This window comes from Sparus aurata, chromosome 24, assembly GCF_900880675.1.
Source record: "Sparus aurata chromosome 24, fSpaAur1.1, whole genome shotgun sequence".
Lineage (NCBI taxonomy): Eukaryota > Metazoa > Chordata > Actinopteri > Spariformes > Sparidae > Sparus > Sparus aurata.
In genome coordinates, this window is record NC_044210.1 from 10107136 (window position 1) to 10129956 (window position 22821).

Genomic DNA, 22821 nt, shown 5'->3' on the forward strand with positions numbered 1-22821 from the left:
GACCAAATTAGACTGAATGTCATTTTTTCTTCTCAACCTAACTGAGTCCAAATGTGGGTCAAGTGTTTGAGATTTACCTTCAATTTCAGCTATGTCATTCACATAACAGGAGCAATCTATAATATATAAAAGCATAAGAGAATAAAGAATGAAACTTATTTTGAGTAAACCGGCATAATTAAGATTGCGAGTTTGGAAGCGTTTTGCTCAAAACAGAGAATATCTCAACCCTGAACTGTATTAACCTCGTCCAAACCACTGAGTGACCACCGGAGACAATATGATAAAAAAACGATTTAAGAATCCTTTTCATGTCTTATCCGTAAAATAAACTCCACTCATTTTACAGCAGACACCGTTAACCCTCTGCACTGGAGATCCTGAGATTGCAGCCATTGATAGGAGCTTCTTTGCCCGCCCTAGAGCATAAAACAGCCAACGAGTGATCGCGTATACTATATGATGCAGTTTGTTCAACCTCCTATAGATTAATGCAATAAGCCATTACAGAACTTGTGACAGCTTAAAACCTTTAAAAAGAGTCCAAACACATACCTGTACTTCGAATTGTTCAACAACAGCTTAGAATATACTTTGGGCTCGGTTAGGACAGGCGTTCAGGATAAACTGACAGACATTTCCAGGAATAAGAGCAGGTTAACGTCACTAAAGGATCAGTTCACCCAAAAAGAACCATTCGGTCATTATCTCCACAACTCTAACCCTAACCGCCATGTAAGTCGCGTCAAGTTTCGCAGTTCATTTCTGGAGCTTTACAGTAAAAACGAATCCTTTGACATTCAGGATTGAAAGCAAATGCAAAAGAACATCCTTTATCGAGACAAGAGATAAACTACAAAACCCCATCTTAAATAACCTCCACCTCTCGCTGAAGTCACATGTACGTTTTGCTCAGACGGAAAGCACTGCAGAAAAGAACCGACATAAAGCGCCAGTACGCCCTGGTTCCCCAAACACCATATTTTCCTATTCAATAATTAATTTAGTAAATCCCTTTGATGACAAAGGGAACCCAGACGACCTAAATGCATGCAGGGGTGATAAAGCTTCTGCTTCATTAAACAGCAAGATTGAAGCAGTGAACCTCAGAGGCAACAATAACTTTTTATTCTTCTGTTTCACTTCCAATCTCCTCTGGAAAGAGAAAGCTCCGTGAAATACAGGGCCACTGTGCCTGCCTATTATGAAAGGCCTCTTAAAACCAGAAATAGGCTACATCCCTGACTGAGCAGCTATTTGACAAACGGACAAGAAGCTGTGGTCAGTGTAGCATACCGCACCTGACACAGCTGGCTCTCGTCCAAGGCAATATGGGCTCCGTCTCTTCACACCATGTCTGTAAAGAAAAAAAAGACAGATGCAGGTCAGGAAATCTGATATGAGACTGCAAGAAAAGGAGGATATTAGAAAAGGAGAAAAGGAGGTGCGGCGAAGATTTCATTTTGAAAACATCACCGTGAGTTTGTAAAAAAGCATTTTTTTTTTAACATGAATAAATTCTAATTCATTTCCGTTGAAAGTTGTACCCATTCTGTCGGAAAACGAAACAATAAATCAATAAATCATTGCACATCATCAAGCAGCAGCAACATGTATGCTTGACTTCATACAAACTGCATGAAGGCTCATTCCGACTCAAATTGATCTTGACACGGACCATGAGGGAAGTTTTAAGTGTGATCAGCCGACGGCTCATCAGTATGCCGCGCTCGCCGGCCGCCGTTTCCTAACTATGGCAACAAAACAAGCGGAGACGGTGGAGGGATCTATTGATGTATGCTCTTTTATGAGAACTTATCATTCAAGGCCCGCTTACGCTCAGAAAAGGTCAAATGAAATTCTCTCATCTCAAATTGAGTTTTTCGCTTGATTAATAAGTGTCCGTGGCAGATGCTGCACCCGCACACGTCGAATTTCTAAAACATTTCTCTGGTTTTCATTTACCTGAGAGGACGGCACTGAGCCTCTGGAAAAAAACACAGGTTTAATTAAAATATTCCACAAGAACATAACTTCAGTATGGCACCTGAGATATGGTAAACATGAGGTCTCACTGTTGTTCAGGTAAGAGTGCTGTCTGAAATCACTGCCTTTGCATTTTCTCCTCCGTATAAAACTCAGCAGTCGTCTGAGCTTCTTTTGAGCTTCACATAATTGTAAACAGAATATCTAGTTCGCGCTTCCAAAAACACAACCTTCAAATATATTACATTTACAAAGAACTCAAAAGATTTATCAATAAGAAAAAGACGAAGACGAATGTTTCTTGGACGCATACAATCATTTGGATGCTCTGCATTTAACCCATGCCTGAGCAGCCACATGCAGCGCTGTGCTGCACCTGGGGATATACCAGCGCCCTGTTCAAGGGCACTGACAGGATAAATACTCTAATATACATGTTTTGATGGTAGGGGAAACTGGAGCGCCCGGAATCTCGAATGGAAAGAGAAAAGGCTAATAAAACCATCGAGGTGTGGCAATCTACCTGCCGTCAAGGTCAAGAAAAAGAGGGAGGAAACACCCCATCAGGTCAAGATGGAGCCCCGTCACCGCTCCCGCAAACAGGCAATGCACTCTTGGTAATTGGGAAAGAACTTCCTGGCCTCGGACTCGAGCGGCTTGTCTCGGGCTGCGGCGCGGAGTCAGTTACCTGATCTGCGCTTAAGACACGCGGAGCTGTCAGGAGTCATCACAGCCCTCCATTAACATGCCGCTCACACACTGAAATGGCTCTCAGAGAGGGGAGCAAAAAACATGACCACGTACACGAGCCCACACACACAAACACACGGAGGAGAAAAGCTCATGAGCAATCACCCAGCAAATTGGTTTACTATACAGATGTAGAGAAATACTTAGTAGTGCATTACAAACATGCTTTAGTGCCCTTGGCACCATTCCGCCTCACCATAGAAGGTAATTCTGACATTTTTCTCATACATTTACCCCGTTGTGGTAACATGCCTCTGTCTGCCATTAACATAATTCTTCTGATGCTGGATAAAACTGTGCCATTTGGAAAGCATTACGCCCCCCCTGTCACCCTTCTAATCAGCATAATATGAATTATTGCCATCATTACAGTGGGTGGCCGAGAAATAACAATAGGTCTTAATTATTCAACAACGAGGAATAATAAAGGGAAAGCAAATGCACCTTTAGTTTCTGCTGCCAACAAACATTAGAGTGTGTCTCTCTCTCTACCCTTTGGGAACAGAACCAGGTTTGGTTCCTCTGTTGTGGAGTCCATTTCTAAGATCGTGATGAGTGATGAGCTTGCCATCCCCCCTAAATACACTCTTTGTGTTGTTTGTCTGCGAGTGCTCAGTGCGGAAAATTACCATAAGAGCCCAATAAAAATATGCTTTGCAATAGTTTTTTCGTGTTATAATTTCAAGTGTGTAATCGTTATTGTTTTTTTTGTGCGCAATTAAAGCGATGATCAGGAGGGTAGTTTAGCTGAAGCTCCTTTGTCAAGCCAAGATCTGGTCCCAGTTTTGAAGTTTATGTAGGTTGCATCATTAAAAAACTATTGTTTTATTTTGATCATAATGAAAATATTACTTCTATTAGTGAAGCTAGTATGTGTATGTAGTGCACTGTCCATTGCTGATGTTCTTCAAATACGGTTATCCCCGCTGATGAATAAACAGAAGAAACTATACCCTGAATTTAATGTGCTGCTTATAATATCTTGTCTCATTATGCACATGGAAGGTACAGGAACCTTGGCCTAGAAAGAGTTTCTTTTATATCCAGAAAAAGAATAAAAGCATTTGAAGTTAAAGCTAACGAGAAGAGGCTGTACTGTTAATGCGGGTCTAATTTTTACCATGTCCACCATTTTAGTTTAGCTTGTTAGCATGCTAATTGGGACATAACGCAAAGTACAGTAGAGGCTGATGGGACTTTAATTAGTGTTGCAGGTATCTGGTCATAAATCAAAGGGCTGACAAATTGAGATCCCAGGAGACATGCTGCTAGCATGACGATGATCTCATCTGTTGCTAAGTTTACAAAATTCAAGGAACACAGCTACTGTGTTGCCTCCTGCATTAAATCGTTAAATACACAGTTGTGTAATCTCTGCCGTTATAGCACAAAAGGAAGCACATCTGTCATTTTGCAACCGAAACAGGAGGAGGCATTGTTTTCCCCGGTCGCAGTCCCAAGGTAGGGGTGGAACAACTGGAATAAATTTGGAAACTCTGGCGGCTTCTTTTAGCGCCGGGACTTGAGATGGTTCAAAGCTGGCAATCCATCTACGAGATCACTAAGTAACAAAGCCTGTCTACTTATTAATCCAATCTGGTGAATTACGCTGCACTTTCATTCCACAGATACCAGGAGTTCTAGGTTTTTGCTTTGGACGGCATCCAGCCTGCTAGCGGTAGCCATGACTCCTCAAGGGGGGGTGGAAGTTGAAAAGTTCTCTGTTTCAGCTTTAACTGGTTATAAAACAATCTCAAAGACCATCAGCAAGACGATTAGCTCTTTCTTTGCACTCATTAGAGCTATTCTTAATGCCTGTCACTGGGTCAGATTCCTACTCATCTCAATCGTTGGAAACACTCGGGATGATGGTAGTACACATTCCTGTTCCAAGCTGCGCTGAAATTCCTACCTCACATGAATACTTTTTTCTTTGTCACATGGAGCTACATGTGAATTATATGGCAAGATAACAGCTTAATATATGTTTCACCTTGAAGAGTTACTAGGTTGATGCGTGACAATCACACCTCAAAAGGGATGCCAGGGTGTTGTTGTGTGACAAAACTAAGATTAACTCTTTTCGAACCCTGTGTCCGAGCAAGACAATAACAACATAGGAACAAGAAGCAACTGGCGACCTTTGTAGAGCTGATGCCAAGATCACAAACGTAACTTATGCCACTTATTCATTATTTATTTTCACAAGCCTTGTACTTTTAATATCACTGCGGGCGGCTGGGTTTGATCCCCTTTCAAGACATGTAGCGAACTCTGATACGTCCTGTAAGCCAGCTTCGTCTTTCCATCTCTTATTTCAAAAGGATTGAAAAATATCTAATGTTAATTTTTCGCTAACTTGAATCACCTGGGTATCATTATTGCAGGTTGGCGAGGTCACACTCATTACAGTAGACTTTCCTTGTGCGATAAAGGCTTTAGCTGAATCCACAAATCCGCCAGTACTGCAGGGTGCCCGTGACCTTTCAGAACGAGTTGCCAATCAAATTTCAGTCTGTCTTAATGGAGACACGGTGATTACAGCCGACATGATTCAGAGTTATAAACTGCTGCCCTTCAAAAAGGATCTGAAGTAACTAAATGAGTGAATATGGCTGAGAAGAGATGACTTTCACATAATAGAGAAAATACTGTAATGATTTCATCGAGGTTTTCACGGATCACTGTCTCGCTCTGGTACTGATCTCATGGCTAAACGGCACATCTGTCACCATTGGCAGTCATCGCAGCGTCATATCGACACGCCAACAATCCTGATTGCCGATCAGGGCTGCTAACTCGAGGAGTGGGGAGGTTGCTGCAAGTCATAGTGCGTCCGTGCGGTCTGAAAGTTGAAACGGATACCGTCAGATCCTTAGATACCCGCCGGGCAGAAAGAGATAATTAACTTTCAGCTTGAAGGCCTCCTGAAGACTTCCTGTCAACTGCTGTTAGCGTTGTTGACAAAGTCCCCGGCGACATGTAACGGATATGGAAATGACGTTCGATCTCTCCTTTTCTTTCCTTTCCTTTTTGTGGCTTATTTCAATTATGTCGTGGCCGATTCACACTCGGTCGACACCTCAACACCGCTGCTCGGCGTAGATATGAAACTCAAGGTCGTATTTTTCACTCCCCCTGCCCGCTGAATAGAGTCTCAATTGAAATTCTTCCACATATCAAGATCACATGGGTCTTTCTGAACAAAGGCACAACTTGGAACAGAACTGCTGCCAGCTTTATAAAAAATGCCTGCTTTCTCGCTTGCAGGAACAAAATATTGGCTTTTAGGTCGAGCATGCTTGAGTTCCTCTGTCTCTATGGCTGCCTAACCAACAGATTATAGCCATTGTCACTCATCTGAATACAACAGATTACATCAAGAACTCGTAGAAACGCAGTTACGTTTTTATTTTTTCTGTCCAGTAGCTGCTTGCATGACCCTAAACATCTATCTTACTGGCCAGTGACAGGTCAGCTTTACAGCAATACTGAAGGTTCTGTTTAAAAAAGTCTAGTGACCTCCATTGATGGCTAAGACAGTGACCAGAGCTGTCTGAACTGCTAGTGTCAGTCTAGCAAGGCTTCAGCAGGTAGATGGTTGGTATGTGGAGGTGGAGGGATAAAGAGAGAGATAAAATATGGGATGTGAATGAGCGGTAGTGAAAATGGATCGACTGATATGTTTCTTTTCCAGGCTCATACGAGGAGACTCATAACCAACATTGGGAACCGATACACATAAAGAATTAACATGGATGATGGAATGTACCTTTAATTTATTCAAATACTTCACTTAGTTCTAGTTCAAGTTCTGAGCAACATTTAGTCTGAGCAGCATTTCATCATGTTAAGAGACTGTGCCTGACTGAGCATCGCATTATGAATGGTGCTTTAAGAGATGCTTGTGACTTTTTACTTTAATGGAAATGACCCAGATCTAATTGGATATGGCCTAGATCCTGATTACTCTAATTACGCACCTGGAGCAGACAACACAGGATATACTTGTCTCATAGCGAGGCCTGCCGAGGTGTTTTTAACATAACTATAGGCTTAATTGGTTGACCTTTACGACGCAAATGGCGTTATTATTAAAGCCCTTATTGAGCCTCCGATTAGAATCGGAGATCCTGTCAATTAAGTCCTTAAACACAAGGATTTCTGTCTCTCAGCAGTTATCATCGAGGGCAAATGTCAGCTGGAGACGGTAAAAAGTCTACCTGTCATTGCTCCGAGGAATGGAAGAACATCTCAAAGAGAAAGTGGTAGAAATGGCCCCACTTTTGTTAAATCTCGAGGCAATTACATTGCTAGAAACTGAATTAAAATGCTAAAACACAGGTCTTTACAATCTTTTGACTGACAGAGTACATTCATTCTTCAGGACCGGCTGGAGTCATGTCACTTAGTGACTACCGTTAAGATGTTAGAAACATCCCTGTACTGTAGCGCCTGGGGAGAGAAGTGAAAACAGCAGAGGAACATTTTCTCTCTTCCTTATATTCCCTGCTGAATATAGCCAAATGGAACAGAGATTTACACAAGAGACAAGCCAACATCCATAAAACATCCCCTTTATGCTCACATTTACATCTTATATCCAGTGGACAGTAAAGACAACCCTCTTTTAGTCTCTGCCTATTTTTCAAGCTGCTGATGCATAGTAAATCAAGTAAATTACACATCCTGTGTTTCAAACTACAACAACTATCCTCCTCTTCCTCTCCTTCCTCCCTCTGCCTTCAGTGCCGAGAGAGCAGCTGCACTCAGTAGGGAGAAATAGGTCATATCTCCATAGATCGCCTCTGTAACCTCTCAGTTCATTATGATCGCGTTTAATGAGTGGGACGCTCTCCAGGCATCCTTTGGCGTTGAAGTGTGTCACCGTCATCCTGCTGCACGCGATGCCATTCGGTAGGTAAGTGATCCCCCTCTCCCTCTCCCCGTGCAACGGGATGGTTAACTAATATTTCCAGTCTGTGGCGAAAAATAACAAATAGGACACATTGATTTGTTCCTCGGGCCAATCAGTGTAATTTTGATGGCTCGGTGCAGCTGCGAGAAGCATCTTTACCTCGGGTTTAGTCAAAACAAGATCGCTGGAGTCTGACATATTGCATGTGACACATGAGCGAGCAAACAAATTATGTACCCCCCCCCCCTTCAAACCTAGGCTGATTGGCGGAGGAGTTCAGGAAAAAGCTGCATGGCGATGAAGAGGTGAGACACTCCTTCGTGTTTCAGAAAACTCTAAGACAAATTAGAACAATGAGTGATTTTTTTTTTTTCTAAAGAAATAGAAGATTAAGTGATTCTTGGTATTTGCGTCAGCTCAGAAAGTAATTAACTTTGTGAAAAGAAGGAGCAATGGTAAAGAGAGTAATTGGAAAGAGCTGTTGTGAATAAATTGGTGGTACGGTGTTACCTTGGCTACCTCAAGCCGCATTTGGCCACAGATTGGAGGTGACAGTCCCAAATGAATAGGAACGAATGGACAGGCACGGAAGAGATTAGCGATTTGTCTTTTCAACGCGGCCAACAGAGACGTAATTCCACATAAAAAGTGTCATACCTTGGGTTTTTCGCTTTTACCGCCGCCTGTTTTATTTTGGTATGTATCCTCGTGTTTTACTTTGCACTTCCTGTCTTTATGTCTGTGATTGCCCTATTACATTCACCTGTACCTTATCATTCTTTCATTCCTTGTGCATTTAAGTCTGCATCGTTGCCTCTCTTTTTGTCAGTTCCTCTGTTTTTGTCCTCACATCAGTTCCGTGTCTCTCTTGTATTTCCTGAGTTTGCTGCCTGTATCCTGGTGTTATCCTCGTCAGTACTTTGTTTAGTTTTTTTGTGCTCGTGAATTCCTGCGTTTGTTGCCTAACTTGCTTGCTTTTTGTTACACCTTCATGCATTCCGTGGTGTTTTCTGTTGGGTTCTTTTTTGATACGCATACCAAAAGTAAGATTTAACTGATGCTAAAGGGACTTGCAATAAGTTCATTCAACCAATTCGATGCAAGTAAATAAAATGTATCAGAGAAGCAAACTGGCTACTTTTACAGAACAAGAAAAAAAGGGAAACTTTCTCTTCTTTTTTCATCCTCTCACTGTCTGATCAGGTGATTATTCAGTCTGCAACGCAAGATATGTGGGTCTAATACAGCCTCAAACACCAGCAATTAGACCAATCCCGTGGGACGAGCAGCAAGGCAATCAAGAAAAGCATCTTTGAAACAAACTGCTTACTATTGATCTTCCACACATTAATGGATACCGTAGACATGGTCCTGAATGGCACAATCAAATATGAAGGATTTTAACTGATTAATGTGAAATGACATTAAGTTCTCAGCACTAAGCTCCCTGGCTGAAGATTTGTGTAAATTATTCATTTTAATTGTGTTTCCCCACACACAGACTTTATTTGGGTGGGCCATCAAGCTAGGAACCAATTTTCGTGTTTATTTCTTTAAATGTTTTTTCCATGATTGATTAATTGGTGGGCCAGAAAAGTAAAAGCAGAGAGTAAAAATGCTCTTTAAATAAATACGTTTCATACTATGAGAACGGCAGGCAGAGTTCCACTTTGGACAGGAAAATCAGTAAAGGGAATCTGGGATCGTCATACCATTTCACATCTTAAAAATAAATGATATGATATGATATAAAAAATAGTTGTTTGTCTTTGGCCATGGCCCCCCCTTGAGTTTCAGCTTTGGCCCTCGAAGAGAAAACGTCTGGGCACCTCTGGGCTTCATGATTAACTACAAGCCTCCTCCACACTGGGTGCATCGGCTGATATCAAAACAGAACTGAGCATTAAAAAAAATCAGTGTTGATGAGTTTTTTTTTAGACTTTCTAAAGTCAACACAGTGGCAGGTAATTTACAGACAGAGAAACAGAAAGAGGCACGCCAGTGTGTGCGCGTGGATCTACTTTTGTCTTCTGTTTTCATTGTGGTTTAATGTGCTGAAATTTAAGAAAATGTCAATATTTAATTACTGTATGGAACACATGAATAAATTATTCTTGCGCTGCCTTTGAGCCAAGGGCTCTGTGTGTGTACTTTACATATGCCTGTTACATTACAAATGCATAAAGCTTTCAGCGCAAGTGCATTGAAAATAAATGATATGGAGAACGTTGCAGCTACGACAAGCTTACTGTCGAGAGGAATATACAGAGAGCTACAGGTAAAAGGATTACTCTCCTCTTCAGACTCGGCCTACAGTTGGCATCGCCATCGAGTTTTCATTGAAGCCCCCCCCCCCCCCCCTTTCCCACCTCTTTGCCCCTGTCAAAGGAAAGAAGAGACAAGCCCTTGATGAGAGCACCTTTGATCTCACGGAGGCGCCTCTGCTTCTCCTCCTTTCTTTCACCCATCATCCTCCCTCTCCTCCCGGCTGGGGAGCTGTCAAGAGTTCTGAGGCCTCGCTCCCTGATTGCGCCCGACCACGTCTCCGGGCTCTTTCATCCACACGCCCGATGCTTCTCGAAGGCGGCTAGGGCCCCGGGAGGACATCGTCGCCACCCAAAGTCTAGCCTCAACCAAGTAGCCGCCACCTCCTCTCCTCTCAAGCCCATCCAGTTAATCAGAGTTGGCTTTTTCTCTAAGTCACAGCGCAGCCATTAGTCAGCACCGAGGGCTCATTTCTCACTGTTAACAGCTAATTGTTGCAGCGCAGACATCGGGGCATATGAATGCTAAGAACAACAAGGTGCTATGCCTGCATTGATCAGGTTCACACATTAAATGTGCACAGCAAATAGGTCAACGCATCATTTCTCTCCTTTATTCTGTTAATTTATTAAACTGGGCGCTGACATTGCCAATCAATTCAAGCCCAGAGAGAGGTGTTTCACTCATACTACACCTCTGATTTAATCTAGTTATTTACACTATGTGCTCCGACCTTCTTGTTTATCATCACTGCACAGATCTCCAAGCAATTTTTCACTTTAGAAAAACAGTTGGACTTGTAGATCCCGTTGTGGGATTTCCTTGCGTCATCTCCGCAGCCCGGCGTTTGCTATCTTCCCATGAAGAGATTCAGAGACCGGCCCATGCTTCAACAACGCAATGAGCCAAGCCCGACTTCAATCCCTTGTGCTATTACATATTCAATTAAATTCGTAGTCTCCTCGCTGGTAATAGTGATGAATATGCAGGGCGTTAATTTCTTTGTGTCACAGTTTAAGACGACGGAGAACTCATCGGGGCTGACAAAGCGTGCAATTTGATTGGATTTCTCGTTGCCGCAGGACAAACTGGTGGAGGTTAATGTTGCAAGCACGGACCAAAGTGTTCCGAATGAGGCGTGCGACTGACATGCTATGCGTCTCCGATATGGGTCATGGGGAAATCACACATACGAGCGAGAGACGCCTTCCAGTTGGGGCATGCTGTAAGATATAGAGTGAGTCTGAAGCACCAGTGCAGTTATTTCTAAAGGGGCAAAACAACTTTTTCTTTTTCATTTTGGTATGTTTCCACTATTAGCAGTTTGAAAAAAAAAACTGAATATTCGTCGGGACGCAGTGAGCCTCATTAAATAACATTTATCTTTTAACAGACCTCTCTTTTCTGTGAGGTTTGCTAATATGAGTCAGATTAATCAAAGTCTCTTAAATGCACAACCTTGCCATAAACTGCTCATTTCATTTTTGTAAATGCCACCCGTTTATGAGGAGCTACACATCCAGTAGGCTTAATTAATGTGGCTATTTCTACCCAAGTTCCATTTTCAAAAATGTTACCAGAAGAGACACATTTAACACTAAGGAGCTTGAAGTCCTGTTGCTGAACATCAGCAGGTGAACACTTGACAGATGTGGCAGTGTGAGTATTCACATGAGGGGAGCAGATAATATTAGAACGTATTACTACACCTGCCAGAAATGTGTAAGAGCTTTACTGTGACAAGAAATAATGAAGAAAATGTTTGTAGGATGCTGTTCTCCAGTCAAACAGGTGAATGGAAAGCACATTTTGTTCAAATCTAAGAGAACATTTTAAATCTGCAACAAATTGGTTGAGAAAAGACAACCCGGGTGGGAGGGCCAATCACAGATCAACAGTACAGAACAGACTTTCACACAACACCAGAGCGCTCTCCATAGAGTGAATGCAATACCGACACTCTCCATAGAGTGAATGCAATACCGACGCTCTCCATTGAGTGAATGCTTGTCCATTCTCTCTTGTTTTACTTGGTTTCTAACACTCTCCCTCTTTATCATCTTTTCCTCCTCAATTTTTCTTTTGCGTGTAGAGTTTCCACAATTATTCCGGTGCATCCACCAAAACCTGGGCAAAGTGACCAAGGAATACTCTTATCTGAGAGTACAATAAACATATCTGGGTTTTGAACAACAATTCAGGCAAAACTCATTTTCTATGACATCTATAGACCAAAGAACTAATCATGAAGATTACTTGCAGATAAATCAATAATCAAAATGACTGGTTAAGATCATTGCAGCTATGTGCTGTATTTGCAATTTCATTTGCAAGGGTGACCCTGTTTGTTAACAGGTTTCAATGACAGCGCATACACACTTGAGCACAGGATTCAAACAGACAACGAAAAAAATCCAACCAAGGAATTCTGTGCAGAGAGATGCCATCATAATTCAGTAATCCCATCTCGTAATGTGAGATGAGTTCAAAGACATCTGAATTGTTCAGTAGGTTGAAATAGCTGGCTGACCATGACTCACACTTTTCCAAACAAAAGGATGCATCCGTTGCCTTAGGAACCCTCAGAGCGGTGACAACAGCTTGCACTACACATGAAAGGGATTTGTTCAGTCCTACTCCAAAGTTATCGCTTCTCTTCCAGCAAAGCCATTAAAAGTTCTGCGAATCGATGATTCGAATGTGTTAAAACTCAAGTTGCGCAAGACGAACAAACTCCAGCGGGCCTAAATTGCTTTTCTCCAGAATGGTGAAAGATAAAGCGCTGAACTGATAATAGATTGTTTTTAACGTTGTAGCTTTAGTAAGCAAGTGCCAAGCCAAGGATAAGTTGGTATATTTGTGCAGCTTGAATAGAAAAATATGTTCACAGAATCATCATCCAGACATCTGTGAAAAGGCACTTCTGACCAACACTGACTGTGAAAGACATCAGCAGATGACACTGGCTCTCTGTTGAGTCATAGTGTGATTCCAGGTGTAGAAGGTGCAGCTGAGGTCAGGCTCCATTACTGTAGTCGTTTCAGTGACAAAAGCTACAGACATATACATATCTATATATATCTATATCTATATATATAGATATATATGATATATCTAGGATTAATTAAAGTAATTTTGCTTTCAAATCCTTGTATTTATTCTATCTATCTGTGGTGTAGGGTTATATGAGGGTTAGGGCATTGAGGGTAGGTCATTTGCTGATACCCCAGAAAATCTCTCTGTTTCACAGTCCAATGTTGGCAAAATTCGAGTACTGGTCGTGCTCTACTGCAAGTCATTCTGTAAACAAACTCAGTGTTGGGGTGACAGCTGAAACAGCAGTAAGCACACTTCCAAGACAGTTTTTCTCCTCAGACATTTCTCCCTTCCTTCTTTCATGCCTACTTTGACTGCACTGCAGGCATAACCAGTTTGTCTCCCAAATTTCTTAATCCTCCATCTCCATCTCTCTGTCTTGCGGCATACACTGTGAAAATCGATAATAGTGACAGAGCGTGGGAGGCAGAGGCTGCCAGAGCGGTGTCATCCAGAGTCGCTGATGTCACCTCCACTGTAACCCCACGTCGGGAGCGCTGCCAAAGTGCGACGTTCCACCGCTGATTCAGCCAGCACTCAGCCCGGCAACCATGGTGATGTGCACCGTGGGATGCCTCGAAGTGTCATTAACTGGCATGGAGGAGTGTTGGTCGTGGCAGGGCTGTGTCGCATGCTTTTTGCCATCACACGCACACACAGACACACACACACAGCTGTACCTGGCACAGGTCTCCGGGGAGAGACAGGAGGAAGAGGCACAGATAGAGATACAAAGAGGAGGGATGGAGATATGATGGTGGGTTTAAAAGGAGGAATAAGTGCGAGGGCATACCAGGAGCAGAACTCAAGAGAGTCGGAGAGTAAGAACCAACAATGCAAGGTGAGAAAGTGAGAGGCAGAGTGGGAAGCAGAAAGAAAGGCAATCGAGTGAAGTCAGGCTGACTCATTCCCCGAGGCTCATCTGAAAATGCTCTTTCGTCTTCTGTTTTCTGTCTGCCGAGTCCACATGAACAGCGGCGCGTTCAAAAGACGTGCCATCCTCCACAGGAGAAACAAATAATGGATTCATAAAGAACTGCCTCGTCCTAGTCGAGGTACAGTCCGGGACTGTCTCGGAAGCAGCTTTGACGACCGGCTCGTGTTGTTGGATGGAAATTCATAAAGCCGCGCTACCGGCGCTGTACTGTACTGTACTGCACATCACAATGCCCAACTTTCATGTTACAGGATTAGGAGGGATCAGTTTTTCTGGATCAATAGGATTATAGCTGTCGTTAACCCCTCTGAGATGAAAGAATCACAACCTACGGAGAAAACAAGGGGATGTACAGAAAAAAGTCTGTCGCGGGGTGGAAGGAGGACAGCTCTGCCTCCACTTTGCACACCATAAACAAACTGTTATTCCAAGCAGGAATAATCCGTACTCGGAAGGAAACAGAACGCCAAACTGCCCACGGCGCACAACATTACCAAAAGCACGCTGGAAAAGAAAGAAAAGAAAGCTCTGACTGTGTCGAAGAGCCCAAATAGAAAAATCACTCACTGTAATTGGCCTGCCTTTCTTCCCTTTCTACCTCTAGAGAAGAAGAGAAACATAGAGAGCTGCGTCTTCAGGACTTGCACAATAATTGGCTTGCTTTGCAGTTCACATACAGGAGTCAATACCTACCATCAAATCCACTTTGAGCTGCTTTCAGCCCATTTCGTCCACTGAGGCTGAGGCTGCTTAAAACGTACAGCTTGCAGGTAAATTACAGAGAAGGCTGCAGCCTGCAACAACCTTCATTGCTTCTTTGCTTACAGATGAAGAGAGCGAAGAGAAATGTGGCTTGTGTGTGGTTTGTATGCAAAGGCGCACGCTTTTTACTTATTGATTTACTGGTGGAGGAGTGCGTTGGCTATTATTTCCCTACATATGATTATTTAATGCTTCCTGCTTCAACACAGCATCATTGGCTCATGTGGGAGGTAAATGTAACCCACGATTACAGTTTGCGCAAGCTTTCCTAGGAGCACTTGACCAGGTGTGTTTGCAAGTATAATTTGTGTGTGTGTGTGTGTGCGCGCATCTGACTGGCTGAGCACTGCTCCCACATCAGGCCCTCACGCTCAGCAGTGCCAGATGGATCCCAGGAAATAGCCAGGGAGAAAATTAAGAACAACAGCTGTCAAACCAGTGAGGGAAGTGAGCGAGAGGAAGAAGAAGAAGAAGAAGAAGAAGAAGACGAAGAAGAAAGGGGAGGAAGGGGAGGAAAAAAAAAAGGTAGAGAAATCCCTGTAAATTCATACAGTCGCACCTCGCCAAGGTAAAGCCGGATTGGCATTCAGCGAACGGCTTATTAGGAAATTTCATGGGAGTCGTGAAGTGATTATCCCGAACCTGTCAGCTGCAAACAGCATGTCAAAATGCCACCCAGGCATTTCCCCCTCCAGGTGGCTGATGCGCTCCTGCAATGAAAACTAACCATGTGTTCATGAGACTGATGGCTGATGAGGGAGCGTGAGGTTGGGGGATGTATGTGGAGAGCAGATGGGGGGTGGCCAAATACTATGCACATAAACGCATATCAAACATTGACTCTCTTACTCAAACGCAAAAGTGAGCGCACGGTGAACGCGCTGCAGCGCTCGAGTGTGAGCGATTCCTCTCTTTCCCCTCATGTTTATCCGTCTGTAAACTGATTCGATGCGTACGGAGCAGATAATGAGGGGTGTGAATGAATGAAAGTGTGCCACTCCGTCTCCTCCTCCCCCCTTTATGCTGTCACTCTGAGCTGTTTGATCAGCACAAATCATCTATTATGTATTTCTATCTACATGCGTAAGGGAAGGCAGAGCAGGGTTTTTTACACCTGTCAAACATAGAAGCCATTCATAATGCTTTACATACGTGGTCATTTGTCCTACTGATAGCTTGGTTACACGAAAGGTAGATTTTTCCTTCTACACAGCCTGTTGGTACTTTCAAGGCTTTAGAAGTCTTAGCTAAGTGGGCTAAGCAGTAATAATAGTGTAAGTAGTGCTGACTCTTTAAAGTCGCTAAGCTAGATGTTCATAAATGACTGACACACTGTATTAAATGCTCCCAGAAGGATGATTAGCTTCCTGTTGCCACGGAAAAAGCCAGTTAGACTAATAATAAGGTGGATATAACGTTTAAACATGAAATGCTATGTTCTGACCAAAGATCTGTGATGAGACAAGTTAAATGCATCTTCTCCGTCTTTTTTTTGAGCACCCCGCTCCGAGTCGAAAAATCTTTTGTCTCCTACGGATGATGTCGAGCACCCACGTCTCCCTTGCTCTGAAGTCCCAATGTCGAATAAAAAAAAAAACCAAACGGATAGTAAACCGCAAAGAGGCAGTGTCGATCGTACAGCATCGGTTGTCAAGATATTGTTGTCATAGAGACAAGATGCACCTGCAGGGTTTTTTGTCTTTCAGCGCACGAGGTCTTTAACTCAGTGATCTTGAGCGCACTGCCTGAAAAAAGACTGAGCTATACTGGCACGGACCCTTATGCCACCATGACGCAGCTTTTTGTTTATTTTGGGTCAGTCTATTCATCAAAGTCATTTTCTGCCTGTAGAATCTACAAACAAAAAATCTCAATAGAAAATGTAAGCTCCCAGAAACAGCACCTCTCCACCTTTGAGTCATTTTGGTTTTACCTTTCAAGTTGTCTCTCATTGTTTAGACTAGGCCCTTTATTTTAAATGAATGGGAATTTTGATGCTACAGCGTATATTGTTGTGATAGCTGTTGAGGCTTTGAAGCTTTTGAGAATAAGCTAATTAGACACAGGTGCTGATTGTAGTCGAATTTCTGTCTTGTAAGTCTGACTCACTGACAGAATTGCGTCTGGAACAATACAGAGAGCTAACAAAAAAACTGGGTAAACATTTGTTTGAGTTGGCATGTGCATAATGACTACACAGGGATTTGATGTACGCGGCAAAGAAAGTCGAGCCACAGACAGTTTCGGAGGTAATAAAGTGTCTTCAGGCTGTTGTTTTGAACTCTGCAATTCAAACCTAGCAACTTTAAAGACATTATTCCATATTCATAACACAATACTTCAAAAGTAGCCCTCACCCTCTCTTTTATTCACTTTTGAGCTTGCGTGAGAAGAATTGCTCTCGCTCTCTGCAAGCTAATTTGGAAATGCAACGCCAAGTCCAAAATACATAAATCAAATCCGAGTTCTGAGGTAAAGTCTACTGCCCAGAACAGAACAGGCTGGAGTTGAAGATCATAAATAAAAATATGCTTTTTTTTTTTGGTGCTTTGTTTTCGACATCAATGATAAAACAGATGAGCTCTTATTTATGCAAGGCCTTTTCACGGCTTTTCTGAATGAACGGCTCCATGTTGCTATGATCGTATATGCCACAGCCTCAAATCTGTTTTTAGTTTGTGATTAGGTATTCTGCTGGGGCGCTGTTTATTTCTGTAAACAAGATAACCTTGAAGTTACCGTTGGGATTACTTGTGCAAACTTTTAAGACGCTAAGTGAAGTCATTAAGATTGCCGATCAAACTTGTGTGCCGTGTGTATTTCTGGCTACAAATTCTATTTCAAGATTATTCACCTCATCAGGCGGGCTAATTCAGATAGGTTGTCCAAGGATGGGATATTTGTATTTTTTTCTATCACACTTGATTCCTGCATATTTTTTCTGGTATTTTTTATTCAGCAGTCAAAGAATTAAAGAGTGACTTCACAGGAGGCTGAAAAGGAGCGTTTCATTGCCATCTCTGAATGAAAGTTTCATGGGCCATAAGATAAATCTGAGGGGTCGAGAAACGAATCACTTTTGTTTATTCTGTTGTGAGTATCACATTAATGAACAGCTAGTGAAATGAAACCACGGAAATGTTTAGAGTTGGCATGTGTCTTTGGTGGAACTGCTAATATCTAATCACATATTAACATGAAAAGGAGCTCATACCAAAACACCCTTAATTTTTGGTAAGCGGTCACAGGAGAAAAAAGGCATTTTAATTAGACTTGAAATGCCTTTTTTTCCCCACAGGTTATACTGCTACCATGCATGTGCAGGGTTTCACAACACCAGCATCTTTTATGGCTCAACAGAGTGCCATAATCCAATCAGAGCACTTATACACATTGCCGTTTAATGTCTAATGTTTGAATAACCTCACCTACCAAGGTAATCATGTGTATTATCATCTGTTGAAACTGCCAGTGCAACAACACAACTGGCTGATATGTTTCCCCGGATCAACTGTTATAAAGCTGACGATTGGCTTTTCGTACAAAAAACATTATCAGGCATTACCACTTTGCTATTCAAAAAGGGTTTAAGTGCTCTCATAACGCCTCTGGTTATATGCAGGAGTGAACGGTTAAAGGTGCTGGCATTGTTGTTGCACGTACAGTATAATGACAGATTTAAAGGCCTATGGTTCAGTACAGAAAAGCCCAGAACAGAGTTCAGATGAGGCCAATCAATTTATGGAACAACTAAAAAGAAAAACTTTGACCTCCATTAATCTGGAAAGGCGTATTAGTCATCCACGCCTAATTTAAAGTGGATTTTAAAGAGTGTGTGGGATTTTAGTTCATGTTTCTGTTTGTTGTCGTCCTTGACCCTGTAGAGCACCTTTGTTTTTGACTTTTTAAATCACTCTTTGTTAAAACCACTTTGACTTGAGTGGAAACACAAACATAAACCTTTTTCTGTGTTTGATTTGCAAAGCCAGATGTACAGGGCTGCTCAAAAACGACAACCAGAGAGGTCTTTCCCCCCTCCGCGTAGTTTGAAATGCAGGTCTTTTTCCGTGTCATCGTGCTTAACGGTGAGTCGCACTCCGCTCAACCGTTGACAACACGCAGCAAGTGACAGGACAGACTTGGGGGGGAAAAGTGAACGGGAAGTTTTTCTTCAGAAAATCAAGTCTGAGGTCTGCTGTGTGTCAGCACTTTCGGTTTCCAATTAAGGACGAAAATGATGAGACGGCTGACAAGATGGAGACATCTTACAAGAGGATTGTTTTACACTTTAAACATCAGCCCGGAATAGATTTTTCATAAAGGAAGTCTCTTGTATTCAAAAGAGCACCAAGATGGCTTTAAAAAGTTTGTTTATTCCATACATCTGGATTTATGATGTTACATAGCCTTTTTTATGCACCAATACATTCCTAATCCTGCTTCTTTCGATGGTAGCATTACAATTTATGAACTAGAAAATACAGCTTTATCCTCGGGTAAATCCTCCTGGGCGCTCTCCGTCACCTTTATTATCCTCCCTAATGTATTCTCTCAGGAGCCACCGCACATTTCTCATTTTGACGTAATGACAGGTTCAACTCTTTTCTTATCCTTTCCACCTTCCTAACACTTAAAAGATTCTGGAAAAATAACAGAATTACAGCAACGAGTTGTTAAATCTGGAGGTAGGTGATTGAATAACGACACATGCCATCAAATAATAACACCAAGCGGCCATTGTCAATATGCAAAACAACATTCAGTATCTGTGTAATAAGCTGCAGAGCGCATTCTACTGGAAATGTATGGGCGATGAATAGAAGGAGAAATGTGAAAGGAAATATCAGGCAAAGTGATTGTTTAGCTGGTGTGTGTGAGGTGGTGGTTTTTTTGTATGCGCGGTCGCACGGCTGCTGAGGGGACTGATTAGCGGCAACATCTTGTGCCAAGCTACTTCTTAGCTGTACTGATTTCACCGAGCTATCTGTATTCATTTATGCATGGAGCGGCCGTGGAGGATGAGTGGTGTGCAAAACAGAATATTTTTCTTCATAGGCTCTCTCTCAGTATTCACTCCTGCTATCTCATCTGTCTCCCAAGTCCTATTCTCTTTACCGTTTTCGCTTCGATACTGGCAGAAATTACGCTCATTTTGTCGTCCTTTTGTGTAGGATACTGAACTAAAGGGGTACATTGTTGTTTTTGGATTCTTAATGCCACTATGCAGCCACCCCGCTGTTCAGGAACAGTCTTACTATGAATCACAGGTAAATGACTGAGAGGGAGCAAAGCAAATTGCTGTGTGTATTACACATGATCATCAGGCTTTCAGTCGCGTTCGTTCAATTACAGGTCGCTTCTTTGAGGTTGGTTTGATGAAAAGGAAACAAAATGGAAACAAGGAACTCTGTGAACATGGCTTCAGAGCTGCTTCGTTGAATTAGCAGATCACATATTTTGATTCCGCAATAATTACTAGGATACTCAAATTGTGATTATTTTTTATAAATCAAACTAACAAACAAACTTTTCTTCTTCTCCTTCTTCTTCTTTTTCTACATTAAAGAAAGAAAGAAAAAAGAATGCGTTTGCTTGATGTAGAGATCATGCTGGGTTGTTCACGATTGGTCCAGACAAAAGTAAAGTTCTAAGTAAACTTGCCTGCTGTTCTCCAAAAATGTTGACGAATAGAGCTGGGATGTATTATGAAACAGTATATTACACTATGAAACAGAATATATAGTTAAACCCTATGAAAATGGACCTCCAGCAGACAGAGCCCTGCTGGCAGCAAAAGATTGTTGTTTAAATTATCTTGTTGAATCCATCTAAAGTAAAAGAAAACGTAATAGCAATAGCAGTCGATCTTTCTGGAGCAGGAAGCTTAGACTTTCATCTTCCACCTAATCACATTGTACATCCATGATGACATCATAACATCACGCAACGAAAAGCTGGCAGTGGTGCCAGGGGATTGCGCTAAAATGGTCGCAGGACATGTTGCTAACATGAGCCTGTTCAAACTGACCTAGACTGAGAGAAATAGTAGTTTCGAGTGCAGTGTATTTTGTAGTTCTGATGTATTTTGTAGTTTTGATGTATTTTGTAGTTGTAAGCATACAATAGTAAGCGCTGTATTTCCTTTATGGATGAAATTATCAAAATGCCGTTGTACTCTGCTCATAAAAAACTAAAATAAATACTCAAAAAATGTTTAAATCTTTTGGATCAATAAGCTATATGTTTTTATTTCGTCAATTTTGATGAAAAATGTCTGCTTTTTAAAATTTTCATTAAGGATATAATTCCAATACTTTTATCATTGTTTATTGATCGAACCTTTTAGCTTGGGTTGTACAGATTTCATTTCAGGGAATGAAATGTATTATCATTATTCAGGAGGTTGGTTCTTCTTGTATCCAACACTGACTGACAACCCTTAATAATACTGTAGACAGCTGTATAGCTGCTTAAGATGATATTAACGTTAGCTTCACATACTGAAAGGACTGAATCCTGGACATCTCAGTTTAAAGCTCCTGATAATTATACCATGTGCTAACAAGTTAAGCTTGGAGTTTCTCACAACATTATCTGCCAGTTGTCTGTCCTTATGCTCGATAAACAACAAGCTACCTGATAGCTAACTGCCTGAAGTCAATGTGTAGATGGAATTCAGCCATTGTTCATTTATTTAGTTACACCTGTGCTTTTCCCTGTTCAGGCTTGTCAAGATGTGCTCTGTGAAAAAGGTCTGTGAGTATATTAACAAGACAATGGTTGAGTTTCTTTTGTGTTGTCTCTGCCAACTCACAGATTTAAAGAAGTTAATAGGCTACAGCTGAGTTAATTTGTTGGAGACGGTGTTAATACAGAGGGTGAAATCCATGTTCACTAGCTCAAACTCTCTTTGTTGATTCTTGAATCTGAGAAATTGATATTAGTAGAATACTAATCATTTCATCCACTGTGCAGCTGTGAGACATTTTCTTCTTTTTCTGAGGAGAGCTTCGTGTTTCCAATTAGAGATGACCAGGCTTAGCGTGCTGCGGCGCTCACAAATGGAAAACCCCATGAAGTCAATCAAGAAGATTAGTGATTACTGAGGAGCTGTTGCGCTGCTGCCCATATATCCTGCACTAACACAGTAATAACAGCCATAGCACAAACCTTAATGCTTGCTCACTGCCACATTTGTTAACACAGGAACCTTCACCGCTGAATCTGTCACTGGTTTGAAAAATGAACCACCAAGTTATGCATACTCAGCATAACAGAAGAGAAAAGCAGCAGTTGCTGTCGGCACAGTGGCAACACCTTGGTGGCTTTTCAAACTCCAAGCGACAAATATATTGCAAAGATATTAACATGATAATTAGCATTTCACCTCTGGTGATTCCTGAAGAATATTTAATAAAATAAGATTTGATCAAAACACCTGCAGGCGAGAAAAAGACTTGCACATAACAAGAATTTACCTGATCAATATTCATCATACTGTGGACGCTGGTTATCTGGCACTCAAATTAACACACATTTGTCCTCAAAAAGAAAATCAAAATCCTTCCAGTCCACACCAACATAAAACACCAAATCACAGTGCACTCCTGGCTTCACAGTAGCTGCTAATGCTGCAGTAGTTAATTCACTATCCTGCCTCAGCGGAGCAGCAGCAGTTTAGAAAAATGTGTCTAGTTCAGAGAGGTAAGCCAAGTGTCCCATTGCTCTCATTAACCAACTAAATAATGATGACAGTAATGACAGTAACTGTAAAACCAAACCAAATGGACACACAGGTGACCAATTAAAGGAAACACCTGGATAAATGAGCAGAGAAAAATCTCATGCAGATGCTTCAGTTTTTTGTTTTGTTCGTCAGACAAAAAAAGGCATGTGAAGACATCCACCTGAACATTGTGAACCCTTTTTCCTATCTTAACATTTTATGGACTGAATCTATGATTTAACTACGATAGTAATTATTAATTGTAATATGTAAGAATTTCTTACATCTAATAATCTGTCCGTTTAGCCAGACATGCACCAGAAGTTAATGGTGTCTATTCTGGGCCGCTGCCAATCCTCCATCCAAGTGTGGCGGAAATCC

At 41.8% G+C, this 22821-nt stretch overlaps 1 protein-coding gene across 2 annotated transcripts in view; it reads right to left on the reverse strand.

The window, feature by feature from the left end:
* LOC115576750 (beta-1,3-galactosyltransferase 1-like) overlaps positions 1–22821 on the reverse strand; it is a 101208-nt gene that overhangs the window by 53724 nt on the left and 24663 nt on the right. For both annotated transcript variants that reach the window (XM_030409312.1, XM_030409313.1), the window contains exon 2: positions 1302–1357. The gene's annotated coding sequence lies outside the window, so the exon portion shown is untranslated. The remainder of the gene's footprint in view (positions 1–1301; positions 1358–22821) is intronic.